The sequence below is a fragment of the Arachis duranensis genome, chromosome 2 (genome assembly GCF_000817695.3).
Source record: "Arachis duranensis cultivar V14167 chromosome 2, aradu.V14167.gnm2.J7QH, whole genome shotgun sequence".
NCBI classification, from domain to species: Eukaryota; Viridiplantae; Streptophyta; class Magnoliopsida; order Fabales; family Fabaceae; genus Arachis; species Arachis duranensis.
Window position 1 is genome coordinate 84,296,268 of NC_029773.3, and position 19,345 is coordinate 84,315,612.

General features: G+C 32.8%; 1 non-coding gene across 1 annotated transcript; it reads left to right on the forward strand.

The window, feature by feature from the left end:
- Window positions 1-9,724: 9,724 nt before the first annotated feature.
- TRNAY-GUA (transfer RNA tyrosine (anticodon GUA)) lies at window positions 9,725-9,816 on the forward strand. Its single transcript is given in 2 exon segments — window positions 9,725-9,761; window positions 9,781-9,816. It is a non-coding gene; the product is annotated as a tRNA-Tyr (tRNA).
- Window positions 9,817-19,345: the final 9,529 nt, after the last annotated feature.

A 19,345-nucleotide genomic window follows, 5' to 3' on the forward strand; every position in this document is an offset into this window, starting at 1 on the left:
ATGAATCTAAGCAAGCACTGGGAGTCGGCCATGGAGAGCTTTCCAGATAAATAGCTTAATTTTGTGAGGCAAGTTCAACTTCCATAAATCAATCCACGGCTTTTTCTGTTGCATATAATTAGGGCAAAGCTCCAGAGGCGGATGGTAAAATAAATAGCCAATTCTGTAACCTGAAGCTGTATCATATTGTTTGGATTTGTTCAAATCCCATTGCAATTTGTCCCTACTCTGCTGAATTTTAACTGACAAAATCCTGTTTGCAACGTCTTGGGGACCTTTTTTCAACAATCTTTTGTCCTTCCAGTATGCTCCTCCATCCCCAAGAAGGTAAGACTCCAATTTCTACCGTTATAGCATTACCATTGCTAAAGTATTTACCTCTTAGGATTTTGGATAATAAGGAAGTAGGCTGTGTTACAAGTCGCCAAAACTGTTTGCCTAAAAGCGCCAGATTTTGGATTCTGAGATCTTTAAATCCAAGGCCTCCTTCTTTTCGTGGGCGAGTCATAGTGTTCCAGCTAATCCAAGCCATCCGCCTTTCAGAACCTTTTTGTTCCCACCAGAACTGAGAAAGTAGAGAGTGAATTTCTGAGATTAAACCATCAGGCAACTTGAAGCAAGACAATGTATAAATAAGAATAGTTTCTCTCACTGCCTTAAGCAATACGTGTCTACTATCTAACGATAGAAGATTGCGCTTCCACCCTTGGATTCTTTTCCGAACCTTTTCTTTGATCATACTAAAAGAAGCCTTTTTTGATTTAGAGACTGTAGAAGGCAAATCAAGGTATTTATCCTGAGTCCCAATATGATTAATATTCATAGAGTTAGCCAGTAGTGTACGAGTAGTGGATGGAGTGTTGTGGCTAAAGAATACAGCAGATTTATTAAGATTTACCCTCTGGCCACTGATGCTTTCATAAGAATTCAATAAATGCAGGATATTTGAACATGCTTCAGGATTAGCCTTACAGAATAAGATGGAATCATCAGCAAAGAGGAGGTGGTTGACCTTGGGACATCGTCTATGTATCTGAAGACCCTGAATTAGTCTGTTTTATTCTGCCTTGTGTAGCAAGAAGGAGAGACCTTCTGCACAGAAAAGAAAAAGATAGGGAGATAGAGGATCTCCTTGTCGAATACTTCTATTTGGTTTGAAGAAACCATAAGGTTGTCCTTCCACAATAACAGAATAAGAAACAGTTGTCACTAATTCTCGAATCCACATGATCCACCGGGAGTCAAAACCAAACTTCTCCAATATAAACCAAAGAAAGTGCCATTCCACCCTATCATATGCCTTACTCATATCTAATTTTAGCGCCATTTCATTTTCGAGTCCCCTTTTTTTGTTCTTCAAGTAATGCATACACTCGTGAGCAATTAGGATATTATCAGAGATTAATCTTCCTTTAATAAAAGCACTTTGCGTAGGGCTAATTAGTCTATTCATCATACTCTGAAACCTATGTACAAATACTTTGGAGATAATCTTGTAAAAGACTGAAGATAGGCTTATTGGTATTACCTGAGTCATATCTTTAGCATCAGAAATCTTGGGAATAAGACAGATCTGGGTGTGATTAAAACCCTTCAAAATTCTGCCCCCTGAAAAGAAGCTGTTAACTGCTCGAAACACATCACCACTAAGTATGTTCCAGAAGCTTTGAAAAATTTTTGCTGACATACCATCATCTCCTGGAGCACTTTGAGGATGAATGCTAAATGTCGCACGTTTCACTTCCTCCATAGTCACTGGTCTTTGAAGCCTACGGTTCATGTGAGCTGTAACCTTAGGTTCAAAATCAGTAAACAGAGGTTCAGGGTTCTCATGACAAGTGGAGGAAAAGATGTCCTTGAAATAAGATTCAGCCACAGAAGCAATACCAGCATTTGAAGTAGCCACTTCACCATCACTGCCAGTTAGTTGCCAAATTCTATTCCTTCAGGTTCGATTTCTAAATTTCTGATGGAAGAAAGTTGTATTCTGATCGCCAGATTTGAGCCATTTGACTCTAGACTTATCTTTCCAATAAGATTCCTCATTTTGCAATACTTGTTCAAGTTTGTCCTTTATTTCTGAAATGATGTCACCTCCATGAATTCCTGCTAAACAAAGTTCCTCTAATTCCAACGGTAGTAAATCAATCTCCACCTTCGAATTAGATCTGTGTTCTTGCTGCCATTTGACAATCTTATGCCGACAACGCTTTATTTTTTGAGCTAGGATATATTGACAATCTTATGTCGACAACGCTTTAGTTTTTGAGCTAGGATATACATGGCTGAACCATCAATATGTTCGTGCCAAACCTCTCTAACAATCTGCCTTATTTCATCATTGGAACACCATCTTTCTTGGAATTTGAATCGGCGTTTAGATCTCTCAGTTCTCAGGTTAGAGTCTAAGAGAAGAGGGGAGTGATCCGAGCCTGATTCTGACAGTCTAAGAACCGTTGCATTGGGATAGAGTTGCTGCCAATCAACTCCTACCAGGAATCAGTCCAGTCTTTCCTGTATCAACTCATTACCCCTCCGTCTATTCGACCAAGTGAATGGTCTTCCGACCATACCAATATCAATCAGAGAATTATCATCAATAAAACTGTTAAAGGTTTCGATAGAAGAAGGAAATTTAGTACCCCCACCTGCTTTCTCCAATTGACTAGAAATGGTATTAAAATCACCCATTAACACAACCTTACCATCAAACTGTTGCGTGACTGAAGTTAATTCAGCAAACTGAGCCATTCTATGTTGATCATTTGAATTGAGATAAACACCTAGAACACCATAGGGATCATTAGATCCAGCTGTCAGAACTGATGCCGCAATGAAGAATTTACCATGCTGCAAAATCTGAACAGTGCAACCATCCCTCCATGCCATTGCCAAACCCCCTGATAATCCATCCGGATCCACAATAAACCATTCCTTGAAACCACAAGATCTTAGTCTTCCTTCAACTTGTCGAGATTGATTTTTTGTTTCACAGATAAAACCAACCTCGGGGGAGTAGGATTTGCAAATCCCTTTAAGATTGTGGATTGTCAGGGGTCTCCCCAAACCCCGACAATTCCACGAGAGTAGTTTCATATTTCTTTGGGTGCCACTTGAAGGCTGGCACCCTCCACCGTCATAGCATCAGAGACAATATCATTGAGACAAATTTTTTTTGAAATTTCTTCAGTACCATTACCTCCACTCCTCCGTTTGAAACCTATCACAGACTTTCTGGCAAGTTGTTTCAGGTTTGACTTTTTGTTCTCCTTTTTAAGCTTGGATATGACGTTGTTATTGTGTTGGACATTATTCATGGTATAGGATATCTCCAATAGAGCATTAGAAGAAGAATTAATATCAGTAGCCGTATCTGTATTTTCTGATTCACCTTCATTTTCTTCTCTAGAACCCGAATTAGCAGCAATTTTTTCATTATTCTATTTTTTCTGATCATCTATATGGAATCAATGCTAAATCGAATTTAATTAGTTCGATAATACGAGTCTATGAAAAAAATTGCATTTTATAAAGTTTAAAAATTTTTATTATGTGATAGGTTAGTAAAAGAGTCTTCGGTTGAGCTGGAATAGAACCATCCCGAGGTTGGTTAGGATTGAAGGAAGCTCTCTTTTCAGTTAAACGCCTACCGACTTGATCTGCCTTAAGCCATTCACCAACTTTATCTTCCTTGATATTGTTTTGGGCAGAATCATCAATAAAACATTGGCAGTTCTTAGATTCATGCCCCAATTTTGCACAATAAGTACATAACACACCTATACGTTCATAGCGTACTCCAATTTTCAGCATTTTCTGATTAGGATCAAGCAGTTTCAGTGTATCCCTCCTTCTTTTATCACTGTTCAGTTCCACTTTAGCCTTCACTATGCGTGTATCGTTGCCTCTAACTTCAAATAGAGCAACATCTTCAATTTGACTAAGTCTCCCACCCAATTTAGAGGATTCAAATCAACTTTTTGAAATTCACTTTCACCAGAAGTCCAAAGTCAACTCATATATTACACATGTGGCAATTGATAGTTCATAATTGGTACTATGAGGCTGTTACTTAAACCAAAGAGTGAGAATAACAAACCCCATCCACCTTTAACAAATAGCAGTGTAATTAGGTATTTTTTTAATATTGTATTATTTAATCTTTAAAAAAGAAAAAAATTAAAAAAATAAGTAATTTTTTATAAAAAAATAAATAACTTTTTATAAAAATAAATATCTAAAGATGGAATAATGGACAATTTTTAAAAGATACTAATTGCCTTGCTAAATCTTTCCACAACATAACCACCGAACAAATTTTTCTTTCACTTTCTCTCTCTTGTTCCCAAACATCTCTCTATATATAATAGGAGTGAACATGGTCCGGTCTAGATTAAAGATCCAATTTAGTCTCGAATATTTCAAGAGTTAATTTGGTGTGATTTCACCGGGTCTAGGATTGAGTATGGGCCTCAAAAATATATTCGGTCATTATTTCGAATCGAGTTCAGGTCAAGGCGAACCCAACTTTATCCAATTTATGTGCACCTTAAGAAAACTAAAAAAATATATATTTTAAATTATTTTTAATATTATATTATATTAATTATAATCTTATTGTTTAATTTTTAATCACACTTGTTGAATTAGAAAATAGATAAAAAAGCATTAAATTAAAATTTATGGATAAATTCAAATTCGAATATAGATATCAACTTTTCGATAACAAATTTTTTCTTTATAAATAAATGTATCATAAATAAGTTTTTTCATAAATAAATTTTTTATAAATTATTGTTAAAGTTTTAAAGATTCAATTTTTATCCTGTTTGGATTCGATATAATTTTTTTTCCAAAGATAGTAGGTTATATTTCATTAATTATTGAAAAATGAAATACAAAGATGTCCAAAAGCAGGACAACATAATGAAAGGTGGGGATTTCCCAAAAACACTACATTGAAGGTATTCATCCAACGGTGCAAGGTCGAAAAACAAAAAAAATCTTAAAGAAGAAAGAATGATAAATCAAATTGAATGCAACTAAGAGCTTGCCTCATGGAGATGACGACCTAAACTGGGAGTTCTTTGGATTTCACGGAGCAAGTTGACAGAGCTTGCTAGAATGGCAGACGGCATTGAAGTAGAACCTTCAAAAATCAACTGGTTGCGAGCTTTCCAGCAGTTCCAGCAAATGATGGCAAGCAATTGAGGATTACGGTCATCATTCTTCAACAGGTTAAGCATCTCTGTTGATGCAATCCACCATGTCCAAAAGTCGTTAAGACTCTGAAGGGGAAGACAGTCACGAAGATAACTATGAGACCATACATCTTTAATTCTAGAGCAATCGATCAAACAATGAGTGACTGTTTCGGTGGCTTCATGACAGCAGGGGCATATTGGTGATATAGATGGGATGCGGTGATGAATCTAAGCAAGCACTGGGAGCCGGCCATGGAGAGCTTTCCAGATAAATAGCTTAATTTTGTGAGGCAAGTTCAATTTCCATAAATCAATCCACGGCTTTTTCTGTTGCATATAATTAGGGCAAAGCTCCAGAGGCGGATGGTAAAATAAATAGCCAATTCTGTAACCTGAAGCTGTATCATATTGTTTGGATTTGTTCAAATCCCATTGCAATTTGTCCCTACTCTGCTGAATTTTAACTGACAAAATCCTATTTGCAACGTCTTGGGGAAATAATTCTTGAATAAGATTCTGATTCCAATTCCTATCTTCAGTAATTAGATCTGTAACTCTTGGAACCAACTCATCAATAGCTTGTCTATTTGGCATGTCAGAAATCATTAAAGGATACGGAGGAGGCAGCCAAGGATCCTCAAAGGTTCGGATATTCTCACCAGTACCCACAGTCCAATTAAGACCTTTCTCAAGAAGGTAAGACTACAATTTCTGCCGTTATAGCATTACCATTGCTAAAGTATTTACCTCTTAGGATTTTGGATAATAGGGAAGTAGGCTGTGTTACGAGTCGCCAAAACTATTTGCCTAAAAGTGCCAGATTTTGGATTCTAAGATCTTTAAATCCAAGGCCTCATTCTCTTCGTGGGCGAGTTATAGTGTCCCAGCTAATCCAAACCTTCCGTCTTTCAGAACCTTTTTATCCATACTAGAACTGAAAAAGTGGAGAGTAAATTTCTGAAATTAAACCATCATGCAACTTGAAGCAAGACAATGTATAAATAAGAATAGTTTCTCTCACTGCCTTAAGCAATACGTGTCTACCACCTGATGATAGAAGATTGCGCTTCCACCCTTGGATTCTTTTCCGAACCTTTTCTTTGATCATACTAAAAGAAGTCTTTTTCGATTTAGAGACTGTAGAAGGCAAACCAAGGTATTTATCCTGAGTCCCAATATGATTAATATTCATAGAGTTAGCCAGTAGTGTACGAGTAGTGGATGGAGTGTTGTGGCTAAAGAATACAGCCGATTTATTAAGATTTACCCTCTGGCCACTGATGCTTTCATAAGAATTCAATAAATGCAGGATATTTGAACATGCTTCAGGATTAGCCTTACAGAATAAGATGGAATCATCAGCAAAGAGGAGGTGGTTGACCTTAGGACATCGTCTATGTATCTGAAGACCCTGAATTAGTCTGTTTTGTTCTACCTTGTGTAGCAAGAAACCAATTTAAATAAACCGATTTTTTTGCATAATCTGCATCGCTTTCTCATATAAAAGAACCGTTCTTTCGAATTTTTCGCGCTCTCTTTATTCTCTCTTACACTCACCTCACTCCTCAAGACCTCAACTTCGTTTCAATTTTTCTAGATTTGTAGATTCTCGTTTACCCTAACCCTAATCCGAACCTAATTTTGCGCTTAAAGGTCCAATCTCGCTTGCTTGTTATCTCAATTGACGTATATATACAAAGCCTTCCTTTTATTTCATGTTTAATTAAGAGGAGAACACAGAATTTTGAGAGAATTGTATATAGTTTTTAGGTTTTCATTTTTACTTTTTCGTTCAACTCTTTTTGGGAAAATATGGGATTTGAGTTCCTTTTTATTTTTCGGGGGTTCTTTCGAAAAAAATGTTTCCCCGTATTACAAATAAGGGTCAATATATAGTATTGTGGGAAGAATTGTGTTCAGCTATTTATTTTTTCATTCTTTTCCCTAATTTTTGTTTTTGGGGACATTTTAAGATCTGGGTGTGTCTTTTTTTTGGGGGAGGGGTTGTTAATAATTATTTTGGTTGAAATAGTTCCTTTTATGTAAGTAAAAAAAGAAGATGAAAATTTGGTAGATTGAGTGTAATGTTGTATAATAGTATTAGGGTTCATGGCTGACCAAGGATTGGAGGGTAGCCAACCAGTGGATCTGACCAAGCACCCCTCTGAGATTGTGCCTATCCTTCAGTGAGTATCTATCTGATCTTGATAATTTGTTTTCAACACCAAGTGTTTCTATAAGCATTGGAACATCTAGTGATTTTGCTTAATTGAATAATCTGATAGTCAAGTTATTTGTACTTCAAAAATATTGTGTCAACGGTTAATTTGGACTGTAAGTTGGACCTTGAAATGATTTCACTTCAAGCTCGTAATGCAGAGTACAATCCCAAAGCAAGTTTCACTTAGCTGATATTGAAATCAACATATGCATCTTATTCAAAGCTTTACAAGTACTTTACTCTATCATAATTATGGTTTGCTTAGGAACTATACGTATTTTTTCCATGTATCTTGCTTTCTCATTCTGGTTGGCCATTAATACCCTGTGCTAATAGTTGTGATATCATCCCTTACAGCGTTTTGTTGCCGTGATTATGAGGATCAGAGAACCAAAAACAACTGCTCTCATTTTTGTATCTGGCAAGATGATATGTTTCTTAATATTCACCTAGTACTTCTGTCATAAATGATGATAGTGGATATCATTGTACTCAAATAAAAAGTTGGTGAAATTTTTTATCGAGAAACTGTTTTTGCTAATTTGAGCATGAATCTTTGATTCATTGTATGCTATCATGATTTCAATAATGCTCATGCTTTGTGATTTTATTCATGATTTGATGATCGTTGTTGCTTTAGTTGAATTTGTCTCTTTTATGCTTTGGCTTACATTCCTAATGTTAAATTCCATTGGTATGGCTAGGTTTGTACTGGAGCGAAGAGTGAGCAAGAGTCTAAATTGGCTGCAAGAAATGTATGCATTATTCTTTTCTATTTATCATGTATGTTCCTGAATATTCCTGTAATGGAGCTTAAATAGCAGGTCAAATATGTTGTTTGTGATAGTTTGGTTATAACCCTGCTCATTCTGTAGTTTGGAGTAGAATAAAGTACTTATTTGTCTTCATCCTCTTTGCATTTGCATGAGTATCCATTTTCTTCTTTCTTCATATCGAGGTTAGGAAGCTCTTTATTCCTACAAGTTTGTATCATTGTCTAATTTTACATTTTCTTCCTTCAGTATGCTCGAATTATCCAGAAGCTTGGTTTTCCAGCCAAATTTAAGGTAATACTTCTATTATATCTTGTTATTTTTACTAAATATTTTCAGTCATTACTGTTATATCTAATAGTATTTGACTCATTTTGTTTCATGCTTCAGGAATTCAAGATTTAGAATATTCTTAGCTCTTGTGATGTCAAGTTCCCCATAAGGCTTGAGGGTCTTGCATATTCCCAGAGTGATTTCTCACGTGTAAGTTATTAACTTATTATTATTTAACATTATTATTTTTTAAAGGGTTTTGGGTTGGTTTGGGCATCTCATGACTTCTACATTAAAAATTATTACATCGAGATTGAATTATGTACCCTGTGAGATATTATATACAGAGAACTGTATGTTGTCTAAATTTTAGTTTCTTCAACTATCGAGAGCGTTGATCTGACATGTGTCAAACTCCATATGCAAAACTGATATTGAACAACCTTAACCTGGTTTTGTTTAGTTATTAATGTGATGATGTTGCTGTTGGCTACGCTTAATGTTTCATTGAACGCTGTAGAAACTTAAGATATTTCTTTGCGTGTTAACTTGAGTACGAGACTACAAATATCATCTCTTTTTTTTTTTTTTAATTTTTATTTTAAGGGTCCTAACGAAATATTTGATCATTGAGACAGATTTTTGTTTAAGGGCAGGAGTAAAGTGCCACTAAAGGAATGAAGTTCCATGAAACTGTAAATATAAGACAAGAAAAAAAAGAAACATCTAGATTGATATAAGTTAAGACCTAGCTGTATTAGCTGTTGTTTCTGTGTTTTGGATGTTCTAGTAAAGTGAAGCACATTGTTGTTCTAATCTAATTGACATTTCAAAACAAAACATGATTTTGTAGAGGCAGAAAAGAGTGAGAGAAGAGAAAAAGAAAAAAAATATGGAGGAGCTAGTCAGAAATAACATTTTTTTTTACAATAGTTTGACAACATTTTAGACTTGCTTTATTTATTTATTTATTAATTGGAAGAAGTTACTTACGATAAGTTAAAGGGAAGTTAGTAATAAAAAATAGAAATATATGAATTTAAATTCCTCTATTTTACTTAGTATCCTATAACTGTAACCTAACTTTAAAAAATAAAGAGGTTGGTCTGTAGAAGGTATATCGATTTTCATTTCACGTTAATATCAACAAAAACTAGTAGTTTGTCTTGATGAGCTTTCTATTGATTGATTGTGAAAGCTGATAGTTGACAAAATTAAGATTAAAATAAAAGATATCTAACCATGAACACAAACCGACCTTAGCTCAGTTGGTAGAGCGGAGGACTGTAGTAGGAATACCCTAATAGAAATCCTTAGGTCGCTGGTTCGAATCCGGCAGGTCGGAAACTTTTTGTTTCTAACGTTTTTTGGTGGTTTGGAGATGGATAAAATCCTCTGGATTTGAATTACCCAGGGTCCAAAGTTCATTCTTACGGGTCTATAATCTCAAACGGAAAATATATACAGACATCACCATGGGTATTGACGAAAATGAGCAATGAATTTACTTTTTTGAAATTATTGTAGAACCCACTAGTCTAATCAAGCCTAAGATGTAGGAAGATGAATAGGGCAAAGCATGACCCCAAAAAAAAAATGAATAGGGCAAAGGAAAACAAAAGGTCAACAAAAAAAATAGTATTGTAAAATAAATAAATAAAAAATTTTAGTATTCTTATTTTTATATATATATATATTTCAGCGTACATATATATAGAAAGAGAAAGAGAGAGAGAGAGAGAGGAGTGACTTATATATTGTTATTGTGTTGTGTATATACTTCAGACTATAATTTTTTATTTATATAGGTATAATATTTATTTTTTTAAATTTTATTAAGTTCAATTCATATTGAGAATTTGAATCATTCATTATATAAAAATTGAGTCACCCATTTTATGAAGAAAGTGATAAATCATTAAATAGGTGTCCATTCATATCATATATCAGACCACATGAAATCTTATCATCCTATAAGATAGATAATAAATTATTCAACAATAGGCGATTTTTTTTTATATAATTAATTATAGAGTAATCAAATTATAATAAAAAAATATATAATTGCTAATGTTAATATACAAATAAAATATTTTCACAATTTGTTGTAACTTTCTACAAATAGATCAGGTAATAAGTATGTTAGAGTCCAATTTCATATTTTCTTCTACATTTCTTCTAGTCTAACCTTTCGGCTAAGATCGAAAATGTTTAATTTATAAGAGATCAACCATGCTCCTAACTTAAACTTGACACTAATGATTAAAAAAACAAAACTAGTAGTAAAATATTTACCCTTTTCATTGATTCAATGGATTCAGATTACCCTTATCATTGATTCAATGGATTCAGCAACCACATCAAAATTTGTTGTCCATGTGCAATATAATTCACTTCCATAAGATGATTCATATAAATTGATAAGTTTTGTCATGTCATATGGATTCACAATCTCATATGATTTATTCTTAGGGGTGTCAAAAATTCCTAGCAGGCGGGGATCTCTGCGGGAATCGCCCCAAATGGGGTCCCAATGGTGGAGAATTTTTTCTGTGGGGACGGGGATGAGGAGCAAAATTTTTCCGAGACAGGCGCGGAGACCCGAGCGGGGATTCCTGCTCCATCCCCGATAATTCCCCGAATTGTTAAACTTATTTAAATACTTTTACTTTATTTCTAACATAGGGGGTATTTTAGTAATTTCACCCATTAAAAAACCTTAACCCTATATTCCTTTCTCACCTTTGTTGCTGCGCCCTCTCTAACTCTCTATTCCCATCCAAACCCCAACTCTCCAGACTCCAGTCACTCACTTACTCTCCACTTTGTTCAAACTTCAAAACCCTCACAGCTAGCCACCGGCCACTCTTGCGCCGTCACCCTAGCAGTTTCACCGCGTCGTTCTCTCTCCTCAGGCACGGCGTCCTTCTCCTCTCCACTTCTGCGTCTGCGTGTTTGCTTCCATTCTCGTCACTGTATGTTAACATATTTGTCTCTATTATTTTAACAGAGAACATGGAGATGTTTGTTGAAAGTTTTATGCCGACAATGAAAGAATATTTGATGTTAAAGACTTTGTTTTATTGCTTTCTTTATAATGAAAGTTGCATTTTAAGATTTTATTTTATGGACTATGATTTGCTATGTTGTATTTCTGGACTTATAATAATATTTTTTAGTTTTTTTTTTGTTTTTTTGATATTTTTTACTATAATTTTCATATGAATGTTAAACATAGAGAGATAAAGAATGGAGCCCCGCGAAAAACACGGGAAATGCGAAAAACGGGGATGGGGACAATTATCCCCCATAACGGGAAATGGGACGGAGACGGGAATTAATTTTGGGGGCGGAGACGGAGAGTACGGAAACATTCCCTGCCCCCGCCCCCGTCCCACCCCACCCCATTGACATCCCTATCTATTCCTATCAAATTCTTCTGTTTGTATATATCTAAGACTGCTGCTATTTGTAATATTCCACCAACCGCGTTATTATTAAAAATATATGTTCTAAAATTTTATTTCGGTGACAAGTGACAACAAACATGAACGAAATAAGTTGTAGTGTCCAATTTTGTTTTTGATATTGCCGTACATTTAAAAAAAATTATTAACTTTTTTTTTTTGTAAGTTTGGACAGTTCAACATCAACTACTATTATCTACCCTAAAATTGATTCCTATAAATTATATTTAATTTATGTTGGATATAATTAATAACTGTTGAAAAAAATAATTCCTTTCATTTTTATGAATATTTTTTTAGATGACGGCCGTACATGGCTTATGACCTAAACAAGTGATAATTAGAGTGGCAATTGACCAATATTAGTTGGAGTATGGTGATATCAGTTGTGTTCGGAATAATTAAGATTCAAATTAATGTTGTTAGGCCATGTTTGACAAGCTTTGGAATTGTGGTTGTGGAGTAAAAAAATGGCAGAATGCTAATGGTTGAGATCACCACATACCGTGGGTATGGATATAAATAACTTATATATGGATGGATACGAGGAATATATAGATAACGAAAAATAATGTTGAATAAGTGCATAAAAAGTTTTACGAAAAAATCAATTTATTTTAAAAAGCATACAAATTCTTTTGAACAAAATTACATAAATTTTGTTTAAATAATAGAACATAAAGAGAAGAAAAAGAAAAATACATAAACAAATCAGCAACAGAATAAAGAGGAGGAAAAAAGGAAAAAAAAAAAGAGAAAAAAATTGTCTTGTTAATCTATTACTATTGAATTATAAAAACTCTCCCACTCATACTAATTTAATTTTAATAGCAAATCTTAACTCTTAAATTTGTAAAAATTTACTCTTAAAATTTGACTCATTAAAAGTGAAATCTTGTGAATTTATAAGCTAAACCTTAATCAAAATATGTTTTCAGTTAAAGATAAGACAAAGACCGAAGTAAAATTATATAGATAAATTTTTGTTAATGTTGCAAGTGTGAGAGTACATGAAGGTAGATTTATATTAAAGAAAATAAAGAAGAGTGAGAAGTTTATAAGATGAGAAACTCGTTAACTTGACACCTTAAAAGTTTTAAATTGGATGTGATATCTTTTCATTATTCTCTAACAAAAAAGATTGAGAGTTTATATATAAGATGAGAGATTTATTAACTTGGCACCTTAAGGTTTTACGTTGGATGTAATGTATTCTCATTTTATGTTTTTTTATTTAGTTTCTCTGCGAAGTCTTTCTGGTGATTAAGAGCTTTCCACGGCACCTCAACAAGTTGGACTTTTTTTTCTTCTTTGTAAGGTTTAAGCCCAATTTTTTGGGATGTCTTCTTGCACCCTTGTGTCACTATTCTAATTAGATTTTTAGCAGTCATTGAGAGTGACAGAGAGTAGCCACAAAGTGAGAGAGAAGAAGAAAAAATAGAATTTTTGTTTTTGTGCAAAGCAACAGATTTCAAACAATAGTTTCTCATTCATTCGGTCTGAAATTTGAACTGCAACTTCATTTCATCTTGTTCTTCATTTTGAACGGTAGAGATTTTTATTGGAGATCTACAGAGGGAGAAATCTATTTTGAATAGCAGCTCTGTTATTGGGTATTTTTTCATCTTCTTGTTACTCATTGTCAAGTTTTGGTGCTTTGGTATTTTGGCTGATTGTATGTACGATTTATACTTTATTTGAGACTCTCTTGTACCTCATATTTGATTATAGTAGAGCCATTTTTCTAGTTTTGGGGACTCGTAGTTTTTACCTCTCACATTGAGGAAGTTTTTCACATTAAAATATCTGTGTGTTCTTGTTATTGCTTTAGTTGATATATTTGATTGCTTATAGTTGCTACCATATTATGTTGTGAGCGCTTCTATATTATTCTTGTATTGGATATTTGTATTGTTTTGCTGTTGGGCTCTTTCATATTGGCATCAGAGCTTGTTGGCATTTTTTTTAGGTTTAATTCTGTGAACAATAGAGACTAATACTAATATTAGTAGGATTATCACTTTTAATGGCCTTAATTATGATTTGTGAAAATCAAAAATAAAATATCTGCTTTATGTTAAAAATTTTCATCAACCAATTTTTAGTATAAAGAAGCCTAATGATAAATTTGATGATGATTAGGTTTTGATACGTAGACAAGTTTGTGGATATATTAGGTAGTGAGTTGATGATAATGTGTTGAACCATATTATTGGAGAGACACATGCTCAGACCCTTTAGATTAAACTTGAATAGTTGTATCCTCAAAAAACTGGGAATAACAAGATGTTATTAATTAAGCAGTTGTTGGATTTGAAATATACAAATGAGACATCAATGTCGTATTACTTAAATAACTTCTAAGAAATCATGAATTAGTTATTTTTCATGCGTATCAAGTTTGAGAAAGAGGTTCAAAAATTGTTACTTCTTGACTCTTTACCAGATTTGTGGGACATTCTCAGCATTTCATTGTCTAATTCTATTCCTGATGGTGTAATCTCTATGGATCTTGTCAAGAGCAGTGTTTTGAATAAAGAAATAAGAAGAAAGTCACAAGATACATCAACTACACATTTAGATGTTTTGGTTTCTGAGTCTAGAAATAGAAACAAAAGTCGAGGTCCTAAAAGTAGAGATCAAAGTAGAAGCAAATCTCGAGGAAGGTATAAAAATATTGAATGTTATCATTATGGTCATAAGGGGCATGTGAAAAAATTTTGTTGGCAGTTAAAGAAAGAGAAAGTCAATGCAAGTAAAGACAAGAGCACAAATAAAGATGATAGTAGTAATGAAGACAAGGTCAATGTAACTCATGATGATTTTTTTCTTGTTGAGGAGTTTGAATATGTTAACTTTGTTGATAATAGCACTAGTTGAGTGATTGACAGCAATGCTTCTATTCATGTTATATTTAGGAGAGATTTATTTACGTCTTATACTCCGGTAATTTTTGCTTAATGTGAAAATAGATCATCAAAGTATTCCAAAGTGTGTCGATGTTGGACATGTAAAAAAATATAAAAAAATTGAAAAAAAATAACATTATAATAGAACTATTATCAACTCAGAAAATGAATAAAAAAATTAATAATAATAGAATTATTAAAACAAATATTGTAAATAAGATAAACAAATCAACTAATTTTCAAGAACATCATTTTTTACTTAAAAACAAAATTTTTTCGGTTTAACAAAATATCCAAGAACTCCAAATGTATAATAAGCTTCCCAGATTGAAACCATAAGATAAAGATCGCGATGAATCATGAACACTCAAAGCTAATAAGATTAAATATGGTGAGTGACAAAAACAAAGATAAGGAGGAGAAGAAAAAAATATACTGCGAGTAGAGGACGACAAAGATGCGATGGAAAAAGAGGAGAAGATAAAGACGCAATACCGGGACAGAAGAGAAAAATGCAATGTTGGGAGGAAGAGGAGAAGATAATAGCAGCTTTGCGAAGAGAAGAATAAGCCTTTGACAACAACAGTGTCTGGAGACGTTCGAAGCGTCGCGACGGTAGCGACTGAGAGATAAGTGTGCGACAACGGTGGTAGAGAGAAGAGTGTGGCAATGATAGAAGCTCCGAGAAGAGCGATCGAGTTTATGATTAGGATTCTTTGTTTTTTGTAGTTGGAGCTTTTGATTGATTTGGGGTGATTTGGAGCTTTAGGATTGGCCCTGACCCAACTCTTATTTTTGGAGTTTGTTTAGGGTTAGAGCTTATCAGATTATATATAAATTATAGGGATATAGAAGGCTTGAAGTTGAGTATGTTAAAGATTTGTTAAAGGAGGGAGAATAGTAAAATTTAGGTAAGTTCACTATTTGGTTCAGGTAAGAAGATATAGAAAAAATTATGAGAACCCCAATGAATATTATCGACAGAGAAGATAGATTTATCTGGTCTCATACATTTAAAGGTTGTTATTCTGTTAGGTTAGGGGATAAGGTGGCGAGAAAAGAGAATTTAAGGGTTGGAGTAGGGAGCCCTTCGACAAGTGAGGATATTAAGAATTTATTTTAGAAAATATGAGGATATCAGATACTAAAAAAAATAAGATATTTTAATGGAAAGTTGTCCACAACATAGTGTCGGTGTATGCTAATTTGCATAAAAAAAATTACTAACAATCCTATGTGTCTCATTTGTTTGTAAGAACCAGAGACAATAGAACATGCAATGCTATTATGTCCATGGACTATGGCACCATAGTTTGGATCCCAAATTTAATGTAGTCCAATGCCACAAACAATTATAAGTTTCGGTGCATGAATGCTTAAACAGATAAGAAAAAATTAGAAAAGAGGGGAAAAGTCAAAATAGACTCATCAATAAACTATCTTTCCTAACATGGAAAATATGAAAATCAAGGAATCAAGTAATTCATCAAAATGTCAACATCAATCCGAAGACAACTATAAAGAAAGTCAAATTTATGGAATAGGACTTCATAAATAAGGAAGAGTAGCAAAGAGTAAAATCACATAAGACTAAAAGAGACAGGGTTAGGAGGATTATTTGGAGACCACCACCGTTGAATTAAATCAAGATTAATATTGATACGGCATACAAAAAGAGTTTTAAAAGTGGAGCGATATCAGTAGTAGTTAAAGATCATAGAAAAAAAATGATTACAGGTTCTGCAATAAAGGTTAAGGCTAGTTCCACACTAGTAGCAGAGGCAATGGTAGTTAGGAATGCTCTGATAATATCAAAAACTTTACAAATGGAGAATGTAATCCTTGAAACTGATTCACTTACCATAACACAAGCTGTTAAATCCAGAGGTAATATAGGTGGAATACAACCTATACTCTAGGACATTAAAATGCTGATTGAGAATTCTAATAAATGTGGTATGACGTGGGTACCCAGAAAAGATAATATCTTAGTCCATTCTATAGCAAAATAGCTGCAACGAATAATCTAGGGTCTCGATAGAATGATTTTGAACAAAAAAGCAATAAGACCAATTCGAAGTTATGAAAAGCATATCACAAACATAAATGCAGACAATTTGGATATTGAAGCTGATAGAAGGGGTGATAACGAAGAAGGAAGCCATGACCCAATTAGGAGAGGAAAGAACAACAATCAAAATTTACAGTGGTATGATGTCAAATCTTATGCTGAGACTCAAAATAACATGCAGCAGTATCAACCTCAAGAATCGTCAATAGTGGGCAAGCTTAACGGAAATGGAGGAGAGGTAATTCTGCAAGACGGAATAGATTGGAGGGTCATAAGCATCAGCAACAAGGGAAGGCAGTTGTGGATGAAAAACACTGGCGCATACAACAAGAGTACTCATCGGCAACATCAGAAAAACAACGGTCAATTTTGCATACCAAAAAGTATAACAGAAATTGAAGCAAATTCAGCAAACCTGATTAGAGATAAGTCAGGAATTGTATGTCATGGCCAGGATGGAATCGTAGCAAGTGACAGTGAAAAAAATATGGTGATGTTTTTCAACGACAATGGCGGTTTACATTGCGACAATGCACAGAGACAACAAACGCGGTGATGATGAGGTATAGAAGTTACGTCTTCTTTGCATGGGGGAGGCAACATTGCAGTGTTAATTTATTGGAAGCTTTAACCAAGAAAATGGAATGAAACTGCAGCCTATAGATTTGGGAAAGAAGGAAAATCAAATTCAGGTCGAGTTGAGATATGAGTGTTGTTGGTTTGGGTCTTTTTGAACACCAAACAGATAAATACTAACAAAAATAATTATATGTATAATTTGTGTTTTATTTGAGACTCTTTTGTATTTTATTGTTTCGATTATATTATTATGATTAGTTGATCGTCTTAATGAGATTATTACTTAGTTGTATTTCGGGATAGCATAAATAATTAGAACACTAAATAATTATGATGAATTAATTTACTGTTGATAATTTGATATCAAGTAAGGTGTCAACATAAAGCAATTGTATATTAAAAGAATGTGATAATGTTATTAACTAAACGAGATACTTATGTTTAATGACTTTGTATATATATAAAATAAATGTTTAATTAAGTCAGCTATTTTAATAAATATACTACTACATGGTTAATAAAAATTAAAATATTTTAACATTAGTAATACACCTAACTCTTTAATTTCTAAGGCTGTATTTAATTTTAAAAACAGAATAAAATATAATATTAAAAAATATAAATATATTAATTTAATATTTGAAAATATAATATTTTTATTTATCAAATACGATTTTGTATATTTTATTCGTGAACTTTAAACAGACTCAACATAAGAGAAAAAAGAAATATCGAAAGACATTTTAAACAAACATGTAGATGTAGGTCTTGTAGAGCATAAAGACTTCAAAACAAATTTGGTAAACCATAAAGTTCAAGATAAGCCGTCGCTTTCAATTTTATATATCACATCATTTTGCGATTTTGCTTTCTTATATATGATAGATTTCTTCTTAATTTATTACGTCGGACTATTTGAATCTTTTAGTTTACTGGTACTCCCAATCATGTGCAAAAGTCTAATTAATCTGAGAGGGCTATTATTTTATCAAATTTATAAATAAATTTTTAATTAATAATTTTAATTTATTCTCAAACTATTCTTATAAATTATAATCTACAAAATATGAATACTGATTGATATAAAATACGAAAAACATAGATATATGAATTTTAATTTACAGTTGACACATGATAGTATTAAGATGTGTCCAAACATATTTGGAAAAACATTTTTTATTTTTAGATAAAGTATATTTTTTGTCTCTAAAGTTTGATAAAAATTTCAAAAATCCTCCTAAGTTTTATTTTATTTGAATTTTGTCCTAATAAAAGTTTTTCGATTTGTATCAAATATATCCCGACAACTAAATTTTCAAAAAATTTAAGACTAATTCAACAACAATGCATGATAATTATATTTGATTTGCTTGTGTTGAAGGTATTCTTATAAAATTGTTGTTGAATTTATCTTAAATTTTTTAAAAAATTAATTGTATAGAATATATTTGATACAAATCAAAAATTTGTGGAACAAAATTAAAACAAAATAAAATTTAAATATATTTATTAAATTTTTGCTAAATTTTAGAGACAAATAATATACTTTATCCTATATTTTTTATTATACAAAGACATGTTTGTTAAATAAGTATTGTGTCTAAAATATAGACCATATAGGACAACTTAAAAAGGTTTTCACCTATTTCATAGTTACATGGATAAGAATATTTGGTAACTTAAAAGAAGAAAGAATATACATGGGTAAGAATTTAAATATATATATTTTATTTTTAAAAATATAAAAAAATAAGTATTTTTTATTTATTAGAAGGAAAACAGGAAAATAGTCTAAGATTTCCAATTTTTTTTTAATTTATTAATGACCTAAGTAAAAAACGTGTTCAA